Source organism: Megalopta genalis, chromosome 5 (genome assembly GCF_051020955.1).
Source record: "Megalopta genalis isolate 19385.01 chromosome 5, iyMegGena1_principal, whole genome shotgun sequence".
Classification (NCBI taxonomy): domain Eukaryota; kingdom Metazoa; phylum Arthropoda; class Insecta; order Hymenoptera; family Halictidae; genus Megalopta; species Megalopta genalis.
The window spans coordinates 22,734,689-22,748,470 of NC_135017.1; the positions used below are offsets into that span (position 1 = coordinate 22,734,689).

General features: G+C 47.9%; 1 protein-coding gene across 6 annotated transcripts in view; it reads right to left on the bottom strand.

Annotated features, from left to right (window-relative positions):
- The window catches only part of Antp (homeotic protein antennapedia), a 211,282-nt gene that overhangs the window by 78,803 nt on the left and 118,697 nt on the right, over nucleotides 1-13,782 (bottom strand). For 2 of the 6 annotated variants that reach the window (XM_033469158.2, XM_033469156.2), the window contains one exon: nucleotides 6,460-6,514. The exons of 3 other annotated variants lie outside the window; for them this stretch is intronic. The gene's annotated coding sequence lies outside the window, so the exon portion shown is untranslated. Of the gene's footprint in view, nucleotides 1-1,805; nucleotides 2,910-6,459; nucleotides 6,515-13,782 lie in introns of those variants that run through there. One more of the 6 variants, XM_033469157.2, reaches the window with a different exon arrangement.

Genomic DNA, 13,782 nt, shown 5'->3' on the forward strand with positions numbered 1-13,782 from the left:
AATCGACGGAAAATGTACAGACGCGTTTCCTAGTTGAGATATTATTGTCTCTCTAGTCTGAGAAAATCGTGCGTGTTCGCAATTGATTGGAATAATTGCAATCTTAATTTCGATCGACGCCGTTTGCTCTTAATTGATCGGCCAATCGATGCAAAACACTTCGAAGAACGAACTTCCATTGGCTCGTTAAAAAGACCGTGATTCCGGGCGAGCAAGTTTTCCTTTCCCATGACAGAATCACCGGTAATTATCTCGAAAAGGCTGCCTCCTCGCGGCGCGCTGCACGTACGAACACCGCGCAACATCTATCGAACCTAATTAATAGCACGGAATCAGATCATTCATCATCCTCCTGTCACGAGCCTCGAATTCTCGACGAACGAATCTCCGCGTTCTCAAGCGGAAAGAAAGCGGATTTGAAACCCGGTATACTGGTTCCGCGGCTGAAAACGAATCCCACCATTGTTTAAATTCGTCCGACGGACAGCGGCGAGCATTTTTTTCGCGTTTTTGCCGCAGCGGAGGCACGCCGGCCACGTTCCTCGAATATTGAACAGGACCCCTTCTCGCGACCCGGTCTTATTTTCTTATTGTCCGGTCGTGTTATTGCGCCGATTCCACTCGTTACTCATCGTTTTATTACTCGTCGCGCTCGGTGCCCCTCTCCGCGGGCAAGAAACTGGTCGTCGAAACACTCCGCGTACCGAATTTTTCGCGTACACGTGACTGGACTTCGTTTTCCATCGACCTGAACCCACAGGATCCTGCCTCGAGACCAAAGAAAACACGGAAACTGTACGGCGAATTCTTCGGAAGCAATCGTTCCTTCGATCGTTTCTGGGTAATTTCATTCGGTTCCAGTCGCAGACGACATCGGTTAGCTATTTTTAATGGTTGAACGTTTTCGTTTGACGATTCTGAACTCTAAAATCACCACTAGACCTACGGATTTCATGCGATTATGGCGAAAATGTGGCAGATCCAAAGTGTTAAAAATACTTAAAGAATTTCCAAATGCTGTTACATTATTTTCGACCGATTGAAATGATTAAGAACGAAGCGAAATGTCTCTAGAACTCCCGCATCTCGCAATTGACGCGGACAATTTTTACTCTGCATAAAAATCCGCAGTCTAATCGTCACCGAACTGATCTAGCGACTTTTCCTGTTAAAATGACTTCTAAGATAGTAACAATAGTGTCATGTGCTTGATCGTTCCAAGCTGCCGTTAGTTCGGTCAGCGAAATAACCGAGCACAAAGCTGTGAGCAACGTCGTGTTACGTCAGCGTTCAATCTCACTTCAACTACCCTAACAAATCGACCGTGTTTCAATCGGACTAAGAGAAACGGTACCAGGCGTCGAAACGAAGGATCGAAAGTGCACTGTGCGCCGCAAGGACTGACCGTGCAACTGTCGCACAATCGAACCTTGGAGCCGGTGTCCTAGATCCCTAACAAAGATCCACAGAGACCCGAAGAAACCCGCGTTGAATGTTTAACGCGGCAAGCGGAACACTTGCACTACCAAAAATAAGCGGCGCCATTGACAGCGACGCGATGGTCGGCTGCCTGCGGAAACACTTTGGCGTCCGTGTGTGGTCACTGCCAAACACTTATCCTCACCAAGAAGAACATGGGAGCCGTCACTTGTCTGAAAGATGGCTCGAGCATCGCGAACGGTGGACACGGAAAGCCTAACGAAAACAAAGGGACGGTTGTCCGTCGCCGAAGGGGGCAGCGATTTCGGGTTAAAATCGAGGTGTAAACTCCTAGGGCCTAGAGGGTTGAAATGCAGCGGGCTCACCTCCGTCGCTTCTTTTTCCGTCGCCGTCGTCGGCGAGGTCTCCGCCTGGTGTCCCCCCTGTGCAAGGGGGTAGCTAGGTTCCCCTGTAGTTTCAGGGCCGTTGCTGCTACGCCGGGCCCGGGTTCCCCCTCCGCCTGGCTTCTTCCCTGCACCGGGGGCCTTGTTCGTGCCCCGGCGCCGGGCCCCGTCGTGGCTGGTTCTTCCCACCACGCGCCAGCAGCTCCTCCTCGGGCAGCCTCGTGGTCCGATGGAGATCGCGGACAGTCACCGGTCCAGCCAGACGACACCCGGTGCAGTGGAAACGGCCCGACACCCTCCACGGGACATGTGTCCTTCGCGGTAGCTTACTCTGCTGTGAACCACGCCGGCATACGAGTCCAATCACCATCACCCTTGCTCTCGCCTCGAACGGTCTAACCGGCAAAAACGTTCCGCGATATCACTATAATCCGGCCGTGCTTGCTCACTGTTCAGAATAACGCGATCGTGCCCGGTCCACTGTTCGCGCGCGCGTCCTCTAATCCAGGCTATGCCGTCTGCGGATGAAGAACAATAAAAAATAAGCGAGCGATTGCTTTAGCGAGTCATGCACCAGCGCGGGCGTTGCGATTGTCTAAGCCTCTCTCTCTCTCTCCGGCTTCTTCTCGTGAACGATGCTGCTGTTGCTGCTGTTGCTGTTGCTACTGCTGCTGCTGCTGCTGTTCTCGGTCTGCGACTCTGTCTCTGTTAACTGGAGCCGGCCGACGCCGGTGTCGAGCACCGAGGAGGAGCTAGACGACCACGCTGATCCCGAAGCTCGAGGAAGCGGTCATGTCGCAGCACGTGCACTCCGCGCTCCTGGCTAGATCGGTTGCTCTGCGGACCGGTGCTCGTCGTCACCGATGGCCAGGACGCGACCGCGGCACCACCATTCTGTTCCACGTCCTGATCGAGGCAACCTCGTGCGGCCGTACCGTGGGCCAGCGTCGAACGGACGGTTCCCGCGAGTCGTCGCTCGATTTTCATGGAAAACCGCGGGGACACCTCTGTCTTCGCGCCGAGCGTAGATCTGAAGCGAGAGATCCGACCACTCTGATCCGCGAATTCCGGCCGCTCGGTTTCGCAGCCTCCGAGAGCCGGCGGGACCAGAGCGCCGCGACGCGAGGCGCCCTGTGCACATGCGTTGAGCTTCGCCCCTTCCCCCTGGACGCCGAGGAACCCGCGACACCCCCGCGGCCCTCCTCCGCGACCTCACGTTCTCTCTCCCTCTCTCTGTCTCTCTCTCTATATATATATCTCTCTCTCCCTCGATCTCTCCTCCCGCCTCTCGCCTCTCTTCTCTATTCTCTCTTTACGCCCCCGTGATCCAGCACGATGGTGGTTGCGTATTCCCGACGCTCTCTCCGTCTTCCTTTCCCCGCTGTTTCACGGATTCCGCGCTCCTCTATTTCGCGCGCGATCTTTCCGTCTTTTTCCACGGCTTTATCTAGCCTTTCTCTCGTCGCCTTCTCCTCTTTCCACTTCTCGCTTCTCGCTCGCTCTCTCGCACGCGCTCTCTTTCTCCCTCCGGATCCCTTTCTCTCTCCGGTTTCTCTCCCTCGGAGATAGGGGGGTCGCCCGAGAAGCCCTGTCACGCTGCTTCTTTCTGCGTCAACAAAGGGAGGCGTACGCTCGACAGCGTTTGATTGCCCGTATTGGATCTCTCTCGTTGCGCCCGTATTGGACGCTCTCGGTTAGAACCGGAAAATAAATTGCTCGGACGACGAACCGGGCCAGACCAGCGCCCGCTTAGAAACTACCGACGACGGACTGTTTATGGGGGTGCTGAATTTCCCGAGCGAGCCGCGTCTTGCCTGCGACCAGCGATTTATTGAACGCCGACGGGGATGCTGGAATTTTTCGAAGTGAACCGCGCGAGCATGTTTACTCGGCTTCGCTCCCATCCACGAAGAGATTCGTGGACGGTTCTTACGGCTCGCGGTGTCTTCGCCGAACCGTTTATCGACGTTCTCGCGGGTCCGAATTCTGGACCGGTCTAGATCTGGCCTGAGAATTTCGAGAAACTAGAGCCTGGCACGCTGCGCTTCGGGTTCAGAGCGTGTTCCTTCTCAGCTACGGCTGGTCCGGCTCGACGTTGCGTTGGAACGAACTCGGTCTCTCGTTGCGGGCGGGAGTTAATCGATCGATTTATTTCAATTCAGCCTGGCCTTCGCTCATTTCGTCCACGATAATTGAAGTACATTGAGCGACGTTTGTCGAAGTACGAACGTTCGAAACTTCGGAGAGAACGCTCGCTAGATTTCTGCGAAAGGAGTTAAAGACGCTGCGGGAATACATATTCGCGCACACGTTCGATCGCTACTTTTGTCGGAGACGTTCGACTGTTACGCAATTAGATTCAATAAACGAAGTTCGAGGGGAGACAGTGGTTATGGAAGAACAATGGTCGACTCTGCGAACGATCGTTGGATTACACGACGCCTCGCTTAACAGCTTTCACATATTTCGGCGCTGTAACCTCATTACTGTTTCGCTATCAGAAATTTAAGGAAGGAGTTATTGAATCTACGAATTCGTCGAATACTCGAGGATTCGAATCAACGGCCTACAGACTGTTCCAAAAAATTGTTCATCCTCGTAAACGTCGCCGACGAAGAGAAACTGAACAAAATATTGAAGTAATAGGATAGATATGTTGATTTTGTTAGTTTTTTTATTAGTTAACAGATTATTTAATACCTTTAGTGTTGATATCTAACTTGTACACCAGCTCTGGCCACGTTTAGTAACATATTTGGTCACCTCGAAAATTTACTATTACACGTATCGTACATTTGTAATAAGATACTTTACTAAGAGCACTTCGTATTATAAACGGAACGTTCTTTTTTTTATTAACCCCTTGACATACCATTTTATTTGCAGTTATTATGATTAAAAATTTTTCGATTGCAATCATTTCTTAGAAGGGAAAGAAAATCCATGCTTATCGTGTGCAGATATTTATTTGAATGCTTAAATATTGACGATGAGAGATTTATTCCTATGTTAAAGAACAGAATAAGTTACTACTAGAAATTTTTATGACGAGTCGGATTCCTCAAAGTACGGCAAAGGGTTAATTGTACGTATCCACTATAATAGTACGAAGTTCCAACTATTAGTACACTATTAAGTGTTATAATATTAATATTTATATATATATATATATATTATAATATATATAATATTAATATATTAATTAACTAAGTCCACTATTAGTACGAAGTTCTGCCAACTTGAAACAGAAAAATATGAATAATAATTTCAGATGGCCAGAAACGATGCACTGGCAGCAACCGTTACGTCGGCAAATAAAAAGTTGCAATTTCTCAACGGATCGGATAGGAACAAAAGTATCGTTTCTTCGGCCATCTTGCAAGCTGTATCGAGGATAAAGGATCAAAGTCGCAGGTGAATCTCGGCGCTGCGTGGATCGACACGCGCTCGTCCACGGCGTGTTCGCCTATTTATACCACTTCCTGCCTAGCCGGGCGTTAGAGATAGATATATCAGGCTCTATTCGCGGCGAGGGCGCACGAAAGTATCCGTCCGCCTCTATCCCGGGTTTGCGAGCCGATGTTGCCGGTCGGCTCGCAGCCTGTTGAAAGATTGACGGTCGAATCCGTCGGCGAGCGGCGCGCGCGGGATTTTCTGCAATTTTCCGCGCGCGGTCCGCAAACTCGTAGGCCGTGCACGTCTCGCCGAGGTTCGAGAGCTTCGCATTCAATTCGATTCGCGTACGCGTACGTTTCGTTCGTGGCTCGAACCGCAGGCACGTGGCCCCGATCGTCGCCAGGCCTCGACACTCCTCATCCCCGAAATCCTCGATCGATTCCTAGATCCGCGAGGAATCTCATAACATAGTCGTCTTTGATCTTCTTGTTGTGATTATAACTATTTATTTAATTATTTCACGTGAACGAGCCGGACGATCTTTTAATTTTTCTAACGAAATTCAAGATAATAATAATAATAATAGTAATAGTAATAATGATAGAATAATAATAAAAATAAAAATGAAACAATGTGAATACAGTATTATGACAGAAATTATGAGATTCTGAAGGAAAAACGGTTGGCCCCGGATCGGTCCAAATAGTCCGCAACGCGTGAGACTTTAATTTTCCAGAAGCTGATGGCTCCGCTTTCCACGATGCGACGTGCTCGAGAAAAAAACGCAACATCTGGAGGAACAGACAGAAGCGTCGGCACTCCCATGGGCGGACATGGGACCTGTCCATGAGAAACACTAACCAGAATCCGAACGAAACGCACCGTTGGTATGCCCATCGACCAAAAATAAGCTTCGAAATAAAAAGTTGCTGGATGCTGGAATATTTAATCGAATAATTCGAAGCACTATCTTTATCCTTTATCTTCTCGAGTGTGACTCGCGCGTTCGATTCTCGCGTTCGATTCTCGCGCAACAAATTCGTTTCGGCCGCCCCGACGGCAGCGATAAATTCCGCAGAAGCAACGGCCGTTTTTTCGCAGCGCGGAGCTGCTACCGGCGACAAATTGCCGGCATCGAATTGGCTCATAAAGCCCGCCGCGGTTCGAAGCGTCCCCCAATTACGATTTACAAGATGTAGCTTGTCGTGCGCGGCTCTCGGCGCTGGGAATTAACACTTACCGGCATGACTATGAACGTAGGCGTAGGCGTAGCAGAAACATCAAAGCGCTCTTACCTGCAACAGTTAGAAGAATTTGATTAATTAAGGCGAAACGGAGCCGGGAGGAGAGGCGAGCCGCGGCGCGCACCGAGGAAATTAATTGCGGCTACGAAGATATCGCGGATAAGCCGCGGTGTACGCGCGCGAGGAGCCCACTAAAGAGTGCGTTACGTTATAAATATTAATTCCGCGGGCATCTCCGTTCCGGCGAGATTCTTCGTCCGCCTATTAGCGTACGCGCGCGTTACGTCACGTTATCGCGGCTCTAATTGCTTGTTTGGAAAAGTAAATCCTTATCTGCCCGCGGCGATCCGTGAAACATGCTCCAACGTTTTCCTGGAGCGTCAATTTCTTTCGCGCGATCTTAGTGCATCGCCGATTCCTTGATAACGTTCATCATTCTGTTGGTAGATAAATCGTTCTTCGATTTTGAACTGATTTTTTGATGATGTCGTCAGTAAATTATTTAAATATAAACGTTAATATCTGAGGAAATCGATGGAATCGAATATCACGTTAAGTGCAGAATATCAGCTCGAAAAATTCATGCAACATCAAAGTCATTTAATTAATGAAACCGAAACTAGAAAAAGTGACAATTTTCCACAAGAAATATTAGTTCGGCTATTTTGTATTCCACAAATCCTGGTAACATTCAATCTGTTCAATATATCAGAATAGAAACGAATTTCAAAAACTTAATTACAAATTAGGGTCACCCATACGTGACTCACGTGGCACTGAACGTATTAATATTCTCAATTTGTCGATAAGTGTTATACAGTTTTTGCTGTAAAATTGATTTAACGGGAAACGATTCATCATACCCTGCAGTTTCGATTGCTTCGTATCGAGAAGGAAGATGTTTTTCATCTTTTTCCAGAGAAATACATCGACAGACGATTTCAAAATAGGTCAACTTTTTATAGGAAAATATTTTTTCGCAATTGAACAATATATGCATATACAATTCTTACAGATGCAGGGGACGACTTTAATGATTTAAAAATCGGCGTACCTGAATTCGATAGTACAGATACAGAATAAAAGGATGGCGAGTGACATATTAGTGACATATAGACGAATATAAAATCGTAAAGAAATCAGAAGAATTTCAGAACATTACCACATTATTTTCAACTTATTCCAATCGCCATAAAAAGAAAGACATTTTCAACTACCTTACGTTTCTTACAATTTAACTTACACAATTTTTATTTTGCCCAAAATATCCGCAGTTTGGCGATCATGCCAACTGTGTAGCGGCTTTCGAAAAGCGTTCGCAGTCAAGGACGAGGATGAAGTCGTTAGGAAATTCTCCGTCGATTCTTATCTACAGTGAAATCCGGTTGCTAGCCATGTTCGTTCTACAACTGTAACATAGTACCTCGACGACCCGGGCCAGGGTCGCCATCTTCCAAGCCTGACAGACCGGTGATCGCTGTCAAAAGAAGTTGCATGGCCGCGACGGCCGCAGAGCCGACGCAAAGGCACAAAGCAGCAACTGGGGCCGCGGTTAATTAACTGTTGCGTTTCAACGGGACTCGGTTGATACGCCTAATAAATAAAGGGTCGCCGGTGGCGTATTAGGTGGCGGTAGCGCCGCGGCTGCGGCTGCGACCACGCTATTTCCGGCTGCGGGACCGCGGCGAAGATTTAAAGGGTGGCCGAAAAGCGCTAAATTTTCGGGCGGGCGGCGCGTAATCGCGGCGCGGATCGCGAGAAATTAACGGGACACCGTGGCGAGGCACAGGAGCGTGGCGTGCCGGGAACGGAGAACGGAGAACGCGTTGCTCGTTCGTTCGTTCGGGCCGAGCGGAATCGCAACGCCGCGCCGCGCCGCGCCGCGCCTCGCCGAGGGCCGAGAGCGGAGAGCCGCGCCGGAAGTTGCCCGCTCGCGGGAAAAGGAGAGAGAGCCGGCTGGATACAGGCGTCAGGCTACGGGCAGCGGCCGTGAAACAAAGCAGAACCCGGTGCCCGTGTAATTGGACTCGCCGGGACTCGATGCTCCCTTCAAGAACCTGGCAGACACCAGGATCCATTCCTTTTTACTTGCTAATCCGGACTTTTAATCGGTCTCGCCTGCGGCTGCAACGAGGCTGCAACGCGGCTGCTCCGTGACCCGTCGCGTTACCGAATGTTTCGCATTCTTCAGGAGACATCGGTTCGCGCACCTTCTAACCAGCCTGCGGATGCATGCGCTGGAGTCGATGGAACAGTTCTGCACCCTCGCACGGGCATTCTTCGTTGGCCTTAGCGACCACGGTAAATTAGGATCGATGCTATTTAGTGGAGCGGAAATCTGCGAAGTTACGGTTCGTCCTGTTCACGCTTCGAGGACGTGCATTCGGCTCTTAAGATTGCAGAGGAGTCAATTTATTATCACGATCTGTTTTAATGTGACATTTTTTAGTGCGACTGCTAAAATGTAAAATGTTATGTATGAAGACCTTGAATGCGACCATTATGGTTCGAATTTTTTCACCCTTCGCAATCGAAGGCATTTTAACTGTGAATCTAAAATAATTTCTCTGACTATAGTAAATTCTTTCTAATTTTCCTTGAGCTTGTCAAAATGGGCAATTTGGGAAGAGGAGATACGATTAGTCGAGCCTCGTTTTTATAGTTGCCGATTATCAATAAATATAAAAACGAGATACCAAAATATTTCTAAATTGTTCATTTTTGTTTATAAGCTGAAGGAAAATTGGGGAGAATTTACTGTAGTTAATACTAAGCTTGCAAAGCCCTAAAAAATAACTAACATGTATTCATGTACAAAAATAACAAGATTGCATTTATTTAGATCGTATTTATTTTCGCCACTTCGATAACTGTGAATTGTATATTAATTTATTAACTGGAGAAACTATTCGAGTGGTGGTTACAATATAAACTTCTCATTTGATTTCAACATTTGTCCGAATTAGAATCACAGCGGTGTAAGCCATATTCTCGAAAGTTTTGACTTACGTCCAAGAATGTAATCCATAAGCTCGCCAAAATGTCAAAAAGATAAGTGAAATAAACGATAAAGTAACTACAAAAAATTCACTGAACTCTTAAATTATCTTGACAATAAATTTACCCAGTATAAACAATGCACCCATTAATAAACAATAGCACTGCTTGTTTCTCACATCGAGGAAAATGTCACCTACATCGCTGTGATCCTATTTAATTACAGTGGCACCGAGAAGATCGAAGCTGCGAATCAACTTGTCGGGGGACCGCGTGCAGAATCGCGCACGGTGTCGACGTGGCTACTCGGTAGGGAGATTATGGCAAGGCAAATGGCGTCGGCTAGGCGACCGTCAAAACGGTAGCTGACCGTTCATTCGCCGGGTTAGTGGTTAGCCGGGCGCAGAGGAAGCAGGGCCCCTCTGGCAATCAGTGACCTCTTCCTCCTACTTCTTCGGAGGCTGTTCGAATCTCACGATCGTAGATATATTATGTACGTTCGGTAGTGGTCCGCAGATGGTCGTCGGCTGCGTGAGCGTGTGCCGCACAAGCTACGTGACCCAGTTCGTTGATCAGCCGCGTGATATCCGCGTGGCCGGCTTCTGCTCCTCGGATCTCGGAGACCACAACGTTTAACGATTTACGGGAAACACGCTAATACTTATTTTTTTTCGAGTAACAGGCAATACTCGTCCTCGGGGGCGCCGCATTTTTAGTTTGATTAAAGCTCGACGGCATCCTGGACTCTTAGAGGATTGTCTCTCGAAAGAAGCAGATCTCAGTAAAGTCAACAAAAGCTACTTATATTTTTTAGACGCAATCCTGAAGAAGAAACCGCCTTTTTTCAAAAGCAGGAGACGAGAACATCTGCCCAGGGTGACACTAATTTTCGACTAGATTTCATGTTGCAATTTTAAATGTAATATAAAGGTAGGTTCAAGAATTACATTTTGTTGTTCTTTCATTTTCCGTTTATTTCTCAATGAAAACATTTAATTAAATACAGCAATTGATCATCACACAGTGAAACCAACTCCATCGTCCTATTCGAACAAAATGAATTTTATCTGTACGTCTAGGATGCAGAAGAGTGCAAATACCGTCTACTATAACGAATTATAACTTTCTAATTTCGTTAATAAAATTACTTAGACTTTACGAGAATTTTTCGGTTCGATTTTCGGCGCTTGTTACCAACATTACTGTATCTAAAATTGTATCTTGACCATAAATCGTATTCGTATTCGCCTGAACCAAGGAGCTAGACCAAGGTCCCAGAGCCCAAAAGTCACGGCCCGTTGATTAAATTGAACGCGATCGGATCGACGTCATAATTTCTCCGTTTCCGTCTGCGCAGCGACGATCCAAAATCCCGCACGTTTATCGCAATCGGATCGACTGCTCGCAAGAAGCGGAGTTCGAAACATCAAAGTCGGAGGGAAGAGCACGGTTCCAGGTCGTAGACGTCTAGCATCGAAGCTACGGCGGGGAGGAACCCGGTCGGACACGGTCCGTCGGTTCTGGCTCGGAAAGGCTGGGATGAGGAATCGCGATCGCTATGGCCGTGGAGCCTAAGCGATCCGTCGTGCGGCTGTTTCCCGGTGATCGTCGACGTCTCGCGAGCCTGGGTTCGGACGCGAAAGGGGAATATCCAACCCCCGACAGAAGCGAACTCTCTGCGGGAGTAGCCGGAGAGAAGTTTCGCCCCGGAGAGCGTGACGGGGGTGGAACGAAGGGTGGCACGCCACGAACCGAGCGGAGAAGGACGCCGAAGGAGGACGCCGGGAGCGGAGAGCGGAGAGCGCGAGGAAAACGGCGACTAAGGGGGTGCGCGAGGGGATCAGCCGGAGTTGGAGCGATGGCAGAGTATTGATTTAGTGGGTTTCACCGTCTCCTTCTATTTGTCTCTCTCGTTCTACATCTCCGCCGCGTCTCCGGCTGCGAGGGCGCATCGGCTCGTCGCTCGTTGTTTCAGGGCTTCGATTTCTTGGCTTTTCCGGTGCCACGCCGCTCTGCTCTGCTCCGCTCGGCTCCGCTCTGCTTCGCTCCTTGCTTTTTCCACGGCGAAGCGACGGTACAACGTTTCGATCTCTGCACAAGACTGGTTAAACAGCGACCGGAAAGCGAAACCGTGACTTCGGGTCTCCTCGCGGGGGTGGATTTTAGTCGGGGAGGATGCTCGGAGAATATTCGTCGGGTCTTTCGAAAATTTGCTCTCCTTTTAGATTGAGATTTATGGGAGCTCCGGTGGTTTATATTATATTCGACTCATGTGTATCGATAGAATTCTGGTTTCGAGGAGAATGGAGAGCAGGAAGAAGGTTCCACCTCCGGGGAATTCGTAATCTTAAGACGTAGAAATTTAAGCGGGGTAGTTTTATAAGTTACAGAGAATTCTACTTTCTGACGATGTAGTCTGCGGATCTCTGAGCGGAATAAAATGTTTCTGCTTCGATTGCGGCAAGCGGGAATTAACACTTTGCAGTCGAGCGACGTGAATTAGTTTCGCGTTGTCAAATTCGTTTATATTTGGGAAACTGTTTGAAGTGAAACTGCTGTATGAGCCGCGAAGGCTCGATTTGGGTCGGAGAAACTATTTTGCATTCGCAGGTAAAATGGTTTCGAGTGAAAAGGCTTAAAGGGAGAGGTGCGCACCTTCAAACATGCGTGAAATCTGCGGTATACGAATCGTACTAAAATTAGTACAGTAAATTCGCGCTCAGATTGCGCACAAAAAAGGACAATTTCTGAAGAGGAGATACGATTTTATAGTTACCGATTTTCAACAACTACAAAAACGAGACGCAGCACTCGAATGATCGTATCTTCTCTTCCTAAATTGTCCATTTTTGTGCGCAATCCGAGCGCGAATTAGAGAAAAATTACTGCACTCTGCAATTTTTCATTGCTCTTATTCAAGCATCGAATGAAACCGCAATTATCTACGAGATACAAATTCCTTTATCGCTGCACTAAAATTAAAAAATAACCGACGAAGTACAAGTAACGATAACATTAATTGTATCGTTTAACATTTTTGTATCGTTTCGGGGAACGTTTTTGGACTTTGTCCGTCGGATCTCTGAAAAGCGTGAAAAACTGATTGCAGCGACGCGACAATTAAAGGGGGCGTACATTTTTGAAGAGCGTTAATCGTCCGTAATCCGTTCGCCGGTATTTTCCACGCGAGCGAGAGGAGCGAGCCAGCGAACGAGCAATAAAATACTCTCGAAGCGTCGAGCATCTGCACAAGCGTCTCCGCGGATCTTCGTCTCGAATCCTCGGTGTTTCCGCTTTCAGCACACGTAGCCGAACAACGTTCTTCGCTTTGACTCTCTCCTTGAATAAAATAGAAGCCGCGGATTTCCGTGTTGACGTCGCCATGACGATCGAGTTAGTTCTCGGATCGTGAGACCTCATTGACGTCTACGTTCAAAAACACATCGTGCCTCTAATCAAGAGTTTGTCTAATCGAGTGTAAGCAGGTCGAGAGTATTCCTCGCCTAATTTTGCGATTGTTTGTCTTTTGTATGAATTTTTAAACGTTAACATGTATTGTAAAATGTTTGATTCTTTCTTTAACTCGGCGTGTTCTGTGCGTCAGACGCATCCTCTTCTTGACTCCTGCCGTTAAATTCTCATTTTTTTTGTATATTTTCCAAAGGCATTCTTTCCTCCGTAAATAGATAATAAATATATAAATAAACTAGGATCATTGGCGAGATAAAGCATAATAAGTAGTTGGAATGATTCACTAATTATTTCACACGATTTCATAGCGTCTCTGCTAGGTCCCAATTTATTTTCCCAGTAAATAGAATTGCGATCGTTACTCATCAAACGTCCGAAGATAAAACAGTCTGCAAGTTCAAATCTGCATTATATTTGCTAAGAACTAATTAGCCGACGACCAAAACACGATAACCAGCGTTTAACAATAATTTCAGGCGCCGATAACGATCGGCAGCGAGTTTTCCTAAGCCGAAGGTCGTCTCGCGCGCGAAATTTCTTTGCACGACAGGGCAAATATTGCTTCAGTCATTGCCAAACGAGCGTCAGGTTTGCTCAGGTGGACCGTCGAGACAGGAAAAAGGTGTCCACACGATCGACCGGCAATTCCGCGATCAACTGGAAGCGACGAGTTTCCCGCTCCAATGCCGAGTCGCTCGTCGAATTCGTCGAACGCATCGGGCCCCGTTACTTCCAACGAATTCTCCGCAAGCTTCCGCGTGTTTCCGCGGGAATTCAACTTTCGTTTCGTGCGCCGCTATCGCGATTCGAGCTTCTCGTTACCGATCGCTGCTCGTTAGCTCGCGATCTAG